Source organism: Nicotiana tabacum, chromosome 8 (genome assembly GCF_000715075.1).
Source record: "Nicotiana tabacum cultivar K326 chromosome 8, ASM71507v2, whole genome shotgun sequence".
In the NCBI taxonomy this organism is placed as follows: domain Eukaryota; kingdom Viridiplantae; phylum Streptophyta; class Magnoliopsida; order Solanales; family Solanaceae; genus Nicotiana; species Nicotiana tabacum.
Genome location: NC_134087.1, coordinates 67,510,656 through 67,523,393, shown reverse-complemented (window position 1 = coordinate 67,523,393; position 12,738 = coordinate 67,510,656).

Sequence of the window (12,738 nt, the reverse complement as noted above, 5' to 3'; positions counted from 1 at the left end):
TGCTGGGGATGAGTGACCCAGAACCACTGGTTCAGGGTTCAAGAATTCGAGCTTAGAATAATTGTTATATTTGGCTTTATTATCTGGTCTTTATTACATGTTTTGCATAACGTGCTAAATGTTGTCTTTTACCGCTTTGATATTATCTGAACTGTATATAAACTGTGCCGAAACCCTTGTCTTCTTACCTCCGGGGAGAAGCTCGCTGGTCGAGACTCCCTATTCTGTTAGTGTCAATACCTGAAATAAGAAAGAGGTCGGACAAGTTACAAAGCCGGACGATCTCGCGGGTCCCCGGTACGTAGCCCCCTCCTCGACTCGAGTTGTTCGCTCGGGTACACAGTCTAGAACAAATACCCAGGGTATAAACCTAGTATAACGAAACTTCATGCCGGATACCTAGTAGGAACGTTTATTTGCATCATGTTGCATTTGACTTAGGGGGCTCAACAAAGGGGTTGGGTCCGTCTAGGACAGACAACCTGAAATGAAAAGACCACCCTGCTGCATCCTTTTGTTTTGCGCATTTATTTGCTTCGGTTCCGCATGCTGGCCGGTTTCTAAAAAAAGAAGAAAAATAGCAGCGTAGGGAGATAATTACTTATTTTGGAAAAATAAAACCAATGTCCAAGTAGTGTCGAAACCTCGCCGGAATTTTTCTAAAAAAAACAGAATAAAACCAAAAGTTGTCTTTTAGTTTGATTTATTAAAAAAAACATATAAAAATTTTTCTTTTTTTTAAAAAAAAAAAAGAAAAAAGGGGTATCTATTTAAAAGTAAAAAAAAAATTTGGAAATTCATCATTCAAAAAATATGTTGTTTCTCTCGTAGTATCTCTTTTATAAATTCAGACTAATAGTCTAAATACTTCCTAAAAAAAATTTTTTTTTTTAGTCTTTATCTCTTTTCGAAAGAAAATAATAATAAAATATTCTTGCTTTTTGGGTTTAATTGATTTTCTCTATTCATGATGGCCCGAACTACGCCGGTTTGATTCTCACCGGATGTGAGATACGTAGGCAACCCTCGTCGGGTTCAACCCCATTTTGCTAAAATAGCCAAAATCAATAAATAAAAAAAAAGAAAAAAAAAGAAGATGTGTCAATTTTTAAAAGAGTCATAAATAAGTCAGGTGATGCTGTTTTGTCATAAATAGCCGAATGTTTCCGAAGAAGGGACGTCGGAAGGCTGACTTTGCATAAACAGCCACCTTTGGGTCTTGCTTAGCATTTTTGTCCAGTTGACCCACACAGCCTTAAAATCTTCGTCCCCAAAGTGTTTAAAGGCCGTGTTCAAAACTTGATCCCCTTTGTAAAATATTTTTGAGTCAAGTCATTTTTGTTAAAATCACCTTAATAAATGTGCAGGATGAGCATGATGCAAAGTGAACATTTTTCAATAATGACCAAAATCCCTGTCAAGTTACGGCTATGGTGGAATGATCTGGGTGCTGAAGGACAAAATGAGGTCAAGAAATATCTAAAAGGTCTCGTGGGTTTGTTGGAAATCCAGCCTCGGGGAGATATCATAAGAGCTTTGGTTACCTACTGGGACCCGGCGCACAATGTTTTCCATTTCTCTGATTTTGAACTCACACCGACTTTGGAAGAAATGGTCGGGTACATCGGGAATGCTGAACTTCCGTTGAGGCAAAAATACTTAGTCGCCCCAAGAGTTGTCACGGTACATCGGTTCCTAGATTCATTGAAGATACCCAGAACAGTCCACAACCCGGATCTGGCAGCCGGATTTTGTACTCCATGCTTCATATATGATAGGTACGGTCATGAGGGGGGATTCAATAATCCAATCAACAAATTGTGCAGCAAAGGTGTTCGTCAGAAGTGGGACAAACACAGACGAGTAGCGTTCATGATGATGTTTCTGGGCCTTCTGGTATTTCCAAGGAAAGATGGAAACATTGATTTGAAGATATCCGGGGTCGTCAGCACTTTACTCACGCAAAGTGACAGTACTCTCGCACCTATGGTGGTATCTGACATCTTTCGAGCTCTTACAGCTTGTAAAGCTGGGGGAAATTTCTTCGAAGGTTGTAACTTGCTCCTACAAATATGGATGACCGAGCACCTCTGCCATCATTCCGAGATTTTGAGCCATGGTTCCCCGGAAAAGACTTGCATAGAAGAATCTTACACGAGAACCAAAGAGATTAGTTTGCCCAAAGGAGTCCTGGCATGGACCTCGTTCTTTCAAGCTCTTACTGCCAGCCAAATACAATGGACGCTAGGATGGTTGCCTGTTGATGAGATCCTATATATGTCGGCAGCTAAAACTCATTTCTTACTGATGGGGCTTAAGAGCATTCAACCTTACGCACCCTGCCAAGTTTTGAGACAGTTCGGAAGATGCCAGACACTACCTCATGAGGAAGATCTTAGCACTCAAGAAGTTGAGATAAGTCCTAACGGACAATTCCCAGAAGCGAAGATTCGCCAAATCTGGAGTGAGTGTCAATATTTGAAATCAGATACTTGCGTGCGGGATCGAGCCAAAGGAGAGACGGCGCCAGGTTACCTTGCATGGTATAGAAGGGAACTTGAGCATGAAAGGCCAGCTAAGAGACCCCACATCCGGAATTTCACCGAATCATCACAAAGGCAGTGGGATTGGTTAGCGAAGGAAAGAGGCTATTGCGCCGAAATCAGCAGGTTAAAGCAACAAGTGGGAAGCTTGAAATATGAGCACAACGTACAAGTTGCTACCAATCTGGGAGAGCGGAACAGGATAATTCAGGAAAACGAAATGCTCAGAGCCCAAATCAAACAGATAAGGGTGGATGCGGATAAACAGCCAAGATCAGACGAGCAGCTGATAAAAAGGCTAAAAAGTGAAATCAGGGAATGGCAAGATGGTTTGGAGAAATCTGAAAACGTCATAGCAGAGCTCAGGGCACAGTGGGATACAAGAGCATATAAGCATCGCCGATACATGAATCAATTGGAAGGCGACCATAAGAAAACTGTTGCTAAAATGAAGGGAGAGATGGCTACACTTGAGATCAAAGCAGCTAATCAGGCCAAGGATTTCCAAATTGAGAGCAGATACTGGTACGACTCAATAGCCCAGATGAAGTTGGAAGTACGGCGACTGAAGCATCAGCATATACAGGATGCTCAAATATTCAAGATATGTAGCGATCAGATAAAACGCCTACTCGTAGAGAAGAAGAAAACCAGAGATAGGATCAAGGCCATTGCCCATGCCATCACCAGACGATGTCTACGATGTGAGAACATGTCCAGCATTACCGTCCTCTCGGCAGTAATGGGTTATGTCAAGCAGACTATGCATGAGCTGGAGCAACTTGAGAGGGATATCACGCCTAGGACCGCGGCGAGGCCGAACGATGCCCTGCGGACACCAATTTTCAAAACCATAATGCACTCATAAGTCAAGCCTGTATCTTAGCATCTTCTGCCTGTTTTTTCCCATCAGGGTGATTTTTAGTCTATTTTGAGTCTAGGTTTATTTTCAAAGTTTGCTCTTTCTTTTGCAAAATGTAGTTTGTAATAGACCATTTCAACAATAAAGAGGTCGCTTCTTTTACGCTCATTTGTGTTTTTTGAACTACGAAATGATCTGATTCACGTAGGCATCGTGATACGTAGGCAATCCTCATCGGATCCGGTCGCATTTCTTTTACTGCAAGATATAAAAAAACATAAAAGAAAAACAAAAAAAAAGAAGAAAAGAAAAAAAAAGGGGAAAAATAACTAATAAGAGGAAAAATGCCGGAATGACGCATGCTCTCGTAGCAAACATGTAGTAATCCACTTAACTGTATAGGTGCATCATGCCCAACGTGAGATTGACTATCTGTTATTTGCTGCAAATTAACCGTGCGTTTGTCGTTGAGTATTCCAGGGTCTTTGGAAAAGACGGTTGGTTTGGTGAAAGTCTGGCCTCGCACTCATACTTCACGAGGTCAAGAAGAAGTGTTCAACTACCTGTTGTTAGGACCAGAAGCAGTACTCACACTTACTTCACCAGGTCAAAAGGAAGTGTGGAAATGTCTTCAGAAATTCCATTGCAAACAATCCCTGTTTCCGAGGAGAGCTCGATCTCAGCTGTCCTCACACCTGAATCCGCGACTGCGGAGGAAAATAGAATCCTACGGCTCTGCATGTTGGAAATGCTGGACGACTGGAATAATGGGAAAGAGCCGCCAAGTGTCGTCCCCGGATTCCCTGAATTATTCTCCAGGTCAAGTGGGACTTCTAATGTCCCCATAAATTATCCTGCTACCCCATTCGGGTACCCAGCCACCTCAGCCTTCTCTGCTGGATCGCCTTCTGAGCCTCATCCCCGAATGTCAGCCACCGATGCAAGCATGAACATCTTTACTGCACCGCCTTGCCCGATTACGGCACAGCCTGCCATGTATAAGCCAAGCTTTGACTCATCCTCTTTTACATTCCAAGTACCATCATTCTCAATGGAACCAACTAGGTTCACTACCAGCACTAATCCTCCACCGCCTCAGTGCGAGCTTGCACCCGGGCAGGATCAGAATCCCAGAATTGCAGAACAAAATGAGATTGCCAAGAGAATGAGAAGCCTTGAACAAAGTTTGAAAAACATGCAAGGATTGAGCGGACAGAAGAGCGTCTCTTACGCCGACCTATGCATGTTCCCTCACGTGCATCTGCCAGCGGGTTTCAAGACCCCAAAGTTCGAGAAATACGATGGGCACGGTGACCCCATTGCACATCTTAAGAAATACTGCAACCAATTGCGGGGAGCCGGCGGAAAAGAAGAACTGCTAATGGCATATTTTGGGGAAAGTCTAGTAGGGATAGCCTCGGAATGGTATATGGACCAAGAAATGTCTCAATGGCATATATGGGATGATCTCGCCAGAGATTTTGTGAAACAATTCCAGTATAACATCGACATTGCGCCAGACCGAAATTCTCTGTCGAATTTGAAGAAGAAACCTTCAGAAAGCTTCAGAGAATATGCTATTAAGTGGCGTGAATAGGCGTCAAGAGTGAAGCCTCCCATGGATGAAGTGGAAATGGTCACTACCTTTCTCCAGGCTCAAGAGTCTGACTATTTCCAAAACACGATGTCAGCCATGGGTAAGCCATTCGCGGAAGCGATCAAGATTGGAGAGATGGTGGAAAATGGTCTGAAAACAGGTAGGATTCTAAGTCAAGCAGCCATAAGGGCGACCTCCCAAGCCGTCCAAAGCGGGTCCGGAGGAATGACAAGAGGGAAGAAGAAGGAAGAAACGACCATGGCAGCCTCGGAAGCAAGGGAGTATCGTCATCCCAGGCCCCGTTTTCCGGAAAGAACCCCACAACACTACTACCCCCACTCAAATTTGGCATGCGCTCATCAACCTTATATGGTCATGAATGCCCAGCCTTACGCCCATCCACCACAACAAGCCAACCGAGGCCCAGCTCCACCTCCCAGAAATCAGCCTCTTTACCGCAACCACTATAACTCACAACCCCCGCAGAATAACTTCTGCCCTCAGGAGCCACCCCGAAGGAGGACTTTCACGCCCATCGGTAAACCATACTCAACTTTGTTCCCGAAGCTAGTCCAGTTGGGTTTCTTGCAACCAATCCCTCAAACAAAGCAAAACCCGACGTCACCTTCTTACAAAGCTGGAGTCAGATGCGCCTATCATTCAGGGGCCGAGGGACATGATACAAATGACTGCTGGTCGTTGAAAAGAGTGGTCGAAAATTTGATAGAGCAAGGGAAAATAGTGCTAAGGGATGAGGAGATCCCGAATGTAACTAACAATCCATTACCTGCTCACAATACTGGGCCGCTGATTGGAATGATTTGTGAAGACAAAGAGTTCGACCCTGCTCTGAAAGCCATAATTGCCATTGTCGACACGGGGAAGAGGCCCGAAACAGACCAGAAACTAGAAAAGGGGGAGGAGGCCAAGGCTATAAAGAGCGAGCCTGAAAAGAAGGTGGAGAAGAAAGTGGTACCGGTAAAGGATGGAGTTCTTTACATACCACAAGGTCGAGCTGAGAAGACGCAGAACTTCGGGATCAAAAAGGCAAAACCTATGTACGTTCCAAAAGGGGCCTATGTGGTCCGGGGGACGATTCAACCACCTCGGCTGAATGAGCCAGTGGTTATCGGACGCGTGCCACAAAAGCCAATGACCAACCCGTCCACAGTGTCGTGGAATTATCAAAAGACCTTGGTAATGTACAAAGGTAAAGAGGTCATGGGAGAACTTCCAGAAAATACTTTCATTGGAAGGTATTCAAATACCCAAGAACTGAACAACGCCACACAAAGGCGCTTCCCACCAAAGAAGCCCGTAAGTGTTGAAGAAGCGGAAGTGTTCTTCCAACAAATGAAAATGCCAGATTACGAAGTGATAGATCAACTGCGCAAGTACCCCGAGCAAGTGTCCATGCTATCATTGTTGATGAGGTCGGCCGAGCATCAAAAGATCTTACTGAAGATCCTGAATGAAGCATATGTGCCAGTTGAAACCTCGGTTGAACAACTAAAGCGGATGATAGAAAGATTCTTCGCCGTCAACCAAATCTCTTTCAGCAAGAATGATTTACCCCCGGAAGGAGCGGCACACAACAAGGCTTTGCATCTAAAAGTTAAATGCGAAGACTATTATGTCAAGCGGGTAATGTTGGATGGGGGTTCAGGTGTTGACATTTGCCTGCTCTACACGCTGCAAAGAATGGAAATTGGGACCGGAAGAATCCGACCCAACAATATCTGCGTAAGAGCTTTCGACGGCATCAAGAGAGATACCATGGGGGAAATAGACCTGTTGTTGGTCATAGGGCCAGTTGAGTTTGAAATAACCTTCCAGGTGCTCGACATGGACACATCCTACAATTTCCTCCCCGGCAGACCTTGGATCCATGCGGCAGGAGCTGTGCCTTCCACTCTTCACCAGATGGTGAAGTTTGAGTACGAAGACCGAGAGATCGTGGTCCATGGAGAAGATGAGCATGCTATCTATCGGGACCCATCCATCCCATATATTGAACCGAGAGAAGGGAGCAAACATACGGTCTATCAAGCTTTCGAGATTGTACTGGCAGAGCAGCACGAAGAGGGAATACCCTTCCCCCAGCCTTTCTTGTCTAACGCCTCGGTTATGGTGGCCAAAGAGATGATCCGGCACGGATTTAGGCCAGGGAAAGGGCTTGGACGAACCCTTCAGGGAATAACAGAACCCATTACCTTGCCAGTCACCAAGAAACCTTTTGGACTAGGCTTCAAACCTACTCCAGCAGACGAAGAGTGGGCAAAGAAAAGGAAAAATGAGGGTTGGAAGTTAGCTCAACCATTGCCGGATTTATATGCAACTTTCATCAGGCCAAGGTACTCCGAAGAAGAAGATGATGAGGTCTTCACAGCTGAGGAAATCGGGGAGATATGTGGGGCGATGAGAGAGATGCTCTACGAGGTCCACATGGCTCAACCAGGTGAAGGCACAAGCACTGCTGAGATAATGTACGTGGGGCCGAACGCCAAACTTCAAAACTGGGAGGCCACGCCATTCCCGACTAGACGGAAGTCCGGGTAGACCTGTCCTGCCACCTTTCCTGTGTCACAAGTTATCTCCAGGACATAACTTGAACGTTTTCTTCCTTTCAATTGTTGTTTTGAATTCCTGAGTTGTAAACATTGTTGTCTTCCAACTTTCCAAAGAAAATAAAAAAAATCATCATTGCTTTCCCATTCTTTCTTTTGTTCTGATTTTTGTTATTTTTCCTTTTATCTTTCTTTTCAGTTATAATAATGCGGCTTTAAATATGACATGCTTGCGGACTTCACGCCCAGATCACAACGAGCTATTTAACTGCGAATTAATGAACCCAGAACCAGAATATGATGCGGAAGAAGCTTTTAGGGAAATAAACCGAGAGTTGGAATATTATGAGAATAAACCTAAGCCAAATCTGAATGACACCGAACCGGTTAATTTAGGAACTCCTGAAGAAATCCGGGAGACCAAAATAAGCATTCACACGGACAAGAAAACGCGAGAGGCGATAATTCAACTTCTTTTTGAATTTAAAGACGTGTTTGCTTGGTCATATGATGACATGCCGGGTCTAGGTGTTGATCTAGTGGTTCATAAATTGCTGATTCATCCTGATTGTCCTCCAGTTCAACAAAAGCAATGAAAGTTCAAAACTGAGGTCAGCGACAAGATTAAAGAGGAGATCACTAAACAACTGAAAACGGGAGTGATTCGGGTAGTCCAATATACAACATGGTTGGCGAATGTGGTTCCAGTACCGAAAAAGGACGGGAAGACTCGGGTATGTGTAGATTACCGAGATTTGAATAGAGCAAGTCCCAAAGATAATTTCCCACTGCCCAACATCCACATCCTCGTTGATAATTGCGCCAAACACGAGATACAGTCTTTCGTAGATTGTTACGCTGGGTATCATCAGGTACTGATGGATGAAGAGTATGCCGAGAAAACTGCCTTCACCACGCCTTGGGGCACCTACTGTTATCGGGTCATGCCATTTGGTTTGAAGAATGCTGGGGCTACTTACATGAGGGCCATGACTGCCATTTTTCATGACATGATGCATCAGGAAATAGAGGTGTACGTGGACGACGTGATAGTCAAGTCCAGGACGCAGGATAATCACATCCAAGACTTGAGGAAATTCTTCGAGAGACTAAGGAAGTATGACTTGAAGCTAAACCCAGCCAAGTGTGCTTTCGGAGTTCCGTCGGGCAAACTTTTGGGTTTCATCGTAAGTAGGAGAGGTATTGAGCTGGATCCAACTAAGATAAAATCCATCATAGATCTGCCTCCCCCGAGAACAAAGAAAGACGTGATGAGTCTGTTGGGCAGGTTGAACTACATCATTCGGTTTATTGCCCAGCTGACAAGCACGTGTGAGCCCATATTCAAGCTGTTAAGGAAAGATGCGGCGATTAAATGGACAACTGAGTGTCAAGAAGCCTTTGATAAAGTCAAAGAATACCTTTCGAATCCCCCAGTCTTGGTCCCTCCAGAACCAGGGAGGCCACTTTTCTTGTATCTGACAGTCTTGGAGAACTCTTTCGGTTGCGTCCTCGGGCAACACGACATAACCGGAAAGAAAGAGCAAGCAATCTACTACTTGAGCAAGAAATTCACCGGCTACGAGGCCAAATACACACTGTTGGAAAGGACATGTTGCGCTCTCACGTGGGTTGCTCAAAAGATGAGACATTATCTCCAAGCCCACACTACGTTCCTCATAAGCAGGTTGGATCCTTTAAAGTATATATTTCAGAAACCGATGCCTACTGGAAGACTGGCCAAGTGGCAAATCTTGCTTACTGAATTCCACATAGTCTATGTCACTCGCACGGCAATGAAAGCCCAGGCGCTAGCAGATCATTTGGCCGAAAATCCGGTCGATGAGGAATACCAGCCATTGAGTACCTACTTTCCAGATGAAGAGGTAAATACTGTAGAAGTGGTCTCAGAGGACGCTCATGTTTGGAAGATGTTCTTTGATGGGGCCGTGAATGCCAAAGGTGTAGGGATTGGGGCAATTTTGATCTCGCCTTCTGGTCAGCATTATCCCGCCACAGCTAGACTTCGTTTCTTTTGCACAAATAATATGGCTGAGTATGAAGCCTGCATCATGGGCATGCATATGGCAATCGATCAGGATGTCGAAGACTTACTAATTATGGGAGATTCTGACTTGATTATCCGGCAAGCCCAAGGCGAATGGGAAACTCGGGATGTCAAACTTATCCCTTACCGACAGCATGTGGAGGACCTCGGCAAGCGCTTTACATAAATAGAGTTCAGGTATATCCCGAGGTGTCACAATGAACTGGCAGACGCACTCGCTACTCTGGCTTCAATGCTACCCTACCCGGGCAACGCCCACGTCGATCCTTTGGAAATCCAAATCAGGGAAAGACACGGTTACTGCAATGTAATCGAGGCGGGATCAAATACGCAGCCTTGGTACCATGACATCAAGAGGTTCTTGAAAATGCAAGAATACCCCGAGCATGCTACTGGAGATCAAAAGAGGACCGTTAGGCGACATGCAAGTGGTTTCTTTCTGAGCGGTGAATTGTTGTACAAGAGAACCCCGGACCTCAACCTATTAAGATGTGTCGACGCCGAGGAGGCGAGGAAGATCATGCACGAAGTACACGCAGGTGTGTGTGGACCTCACATGAACGGGTATGTCTTAGCGAAGAAAATCCTTCGAGCAGGTTATTACTGGATAACCATGGAAAAGGATTGCTTTAGCTTCGTTCGGAAGTGTCATCAGTGTCAGGTGCACGGTGATCTGATTCATGCTCCTCCCACAGAACTGCATCCCATGTCTGCGCCTTGGCCATTTGTCGCCTGGGGCATGGACGTCATTGGACCAATCGAACCAAAGGCTTCGAATGGACACAGGTTTATACTGGTTGCCATAGACTACTTCACAAAATGGGTAGAGGCTGTCACTCTCAAGTCGGTCACTAAAAAAGCTGTAGTGGATTTTGTACACTCAAATCTTATCTGTCGTTTCGGTATTCCTGCGACTATCATTACAGATAACGCAGCAAACTTGAACAGTCACTTGATGGGAGATGTATGCGAGCAATTCAAAATAACGCATAAGAATTCTACTCCTTATCGGCCAAAGGCCAATGGCGCTGTAGAAGCGGCGAAACAAAAACATCAAGAAGATTTTGAGGAAAACGATCCAGAATTCCTGACAGTGGCATGAGCAGTTACCATTTGCATTATTGGGGTATCGCACTACGGTACGCACGTCAGTAGGAGCAACTCCTTATCTTTTGGTTTATGGGACTGAGGCTGTGATACCAGCGGAAGTAGAAATCCCTTCGCTTCGAACCATTGTTGAAGCAGAAATCGAGGACAGCGAATGGGTTAAGACTCGATTGGAGCAGTTGACTTTGATTGATGAGAAACGAATGGCCGCGGTTTGTCACGGACAGTTGTACCAACGAAGAATGGCCCGTGCTTACAACAAGAAAGTCAGACCTAGGAACTTCGAAGTAGGTCAACTGGTACTGAGGCGCATTCTGCCCCATCATCAGGAAGCAAAAGGGAAATTTGCTCCAAACTAGAAGGGCACATACATCATCAGGAAGATATTGCCAAGAGGAGCATTGTACCTAGGTGGCATTAAAGGAAATGATCCTGAAACAGCAGTGAATGCGGACGCAGTAAAAAGATACTATGTCTGAGTGACGTCCCAGCGATCCCGACACATTTGAAATGCTGAAAGTTTTATTCCCACTATCAACTCTCTCTACAAGCCTTTGAGCCGGTTACAAAAAAAAAAAGCAAAACAAAACAAAAACAAACAAAACAAAACATTGATTGAGGCTTGAACTAACGTTTGACTTGATTCCGAAAGGATACGTAGGCAGCCTCTCCCTGAGGTTCAGTCACACCAACAATAAAATCCCATTCACCCTAAAATTGAAACCGGGGCACGTCGAGCAGTTTAGAAGTTACTATCATCTACCTCTCTTTACCAAGCACAAGCCTTCAAATCAATTACCAAAGAGAGTGGGAAACCAATAAGCGTCACAAATGGAGACCGGCACACTCTGAATTGAGAGAGATAAAATGAGAGAGTCTCGTCGGTGAAAACCTTCGGGCACCGCGAGGCGACGGGAGTAGAGAGACCAAAATGAGAGAGCTTGTTTAGCAAAAACTCACAAAGAGTGCTATCAAGTGATGACAGGAAGAGAAATGAGAGAGGTCAGCCAGCGGAAACCCGCAAAGGGCGTTGTTGGCCGAAAGAATGACTCCACCCAAGGAGGTTTCGGCAAAGTTCCGCCAGGTTTGGAATCACAGATCCGTTCTGGTTCAGGGAAACGCAAGCTCATGGAAAGTCAGGCGTCCAGTCCAAAGAGCATGTCATGTCATTTAAAGCCAGCATTATCTTCCTCAGATAAGTTTTTCTCGTCCCGAAAGGGGCACTCCTTTTCTGAAATTCGTTTTATCTTTTCTTTGTTTTTCATCGAATCTCTTTCATGTTTAATCCCAAGTTCTGGATGTACCGGAAAGGATAGTTGGCAGGTTCGTTTTCACGGAGTTCCGTTTCATGAAGGAAAACACCCAGTTTCGTTGGTACGTCTGTCCAAACTTGATGAATCACGATGTTTAATGGCATTTTAAGTAAAAAGGAAAAAGAGAAATTTCCCCCAGTAAGTCCGCCTTCGGACGAATCCCCACAGAGTCTCCCCTTGTACAATCCCCCACAGAGTCTCCCCGATATATATAAAAAAAAATTCCCCGTTGGAATTTCCCCAGCACATCCCCAGCGAGTCTCTTTGTAAAAATTCCCCAACAAGCTTACCCCAACAAATCCTAGAAAGACCGTTTCAAAACAAATCCCCAGCATGCCCCATTGTACAAAAATCCACACAAAGAATTCACTTTGTAAATATTCCCCCACAGGGTTTCCTTTTGTACAAATCCCCACAGAATACCTCCAATAAAATCCCCGTTGAGAACCTCCAAGCAAAACGGGACAAAATGAGAGAAAAGAAAAAGAGCCTTACGAGGCGAATCATCACGGAATCTGGAAATACAAGCCTGAGCAGTCTAAAGGGTTTCGACATATGAATCAAATCAATGGCGGGAATTCGCAACAGAAATGAAGACACAACAAAGCAACCGGGAACGATCAAGGTCACCGAACCGACCGTCATTTTCGAACTAACAATTGTTCTTTGTCTGAAAAGTTG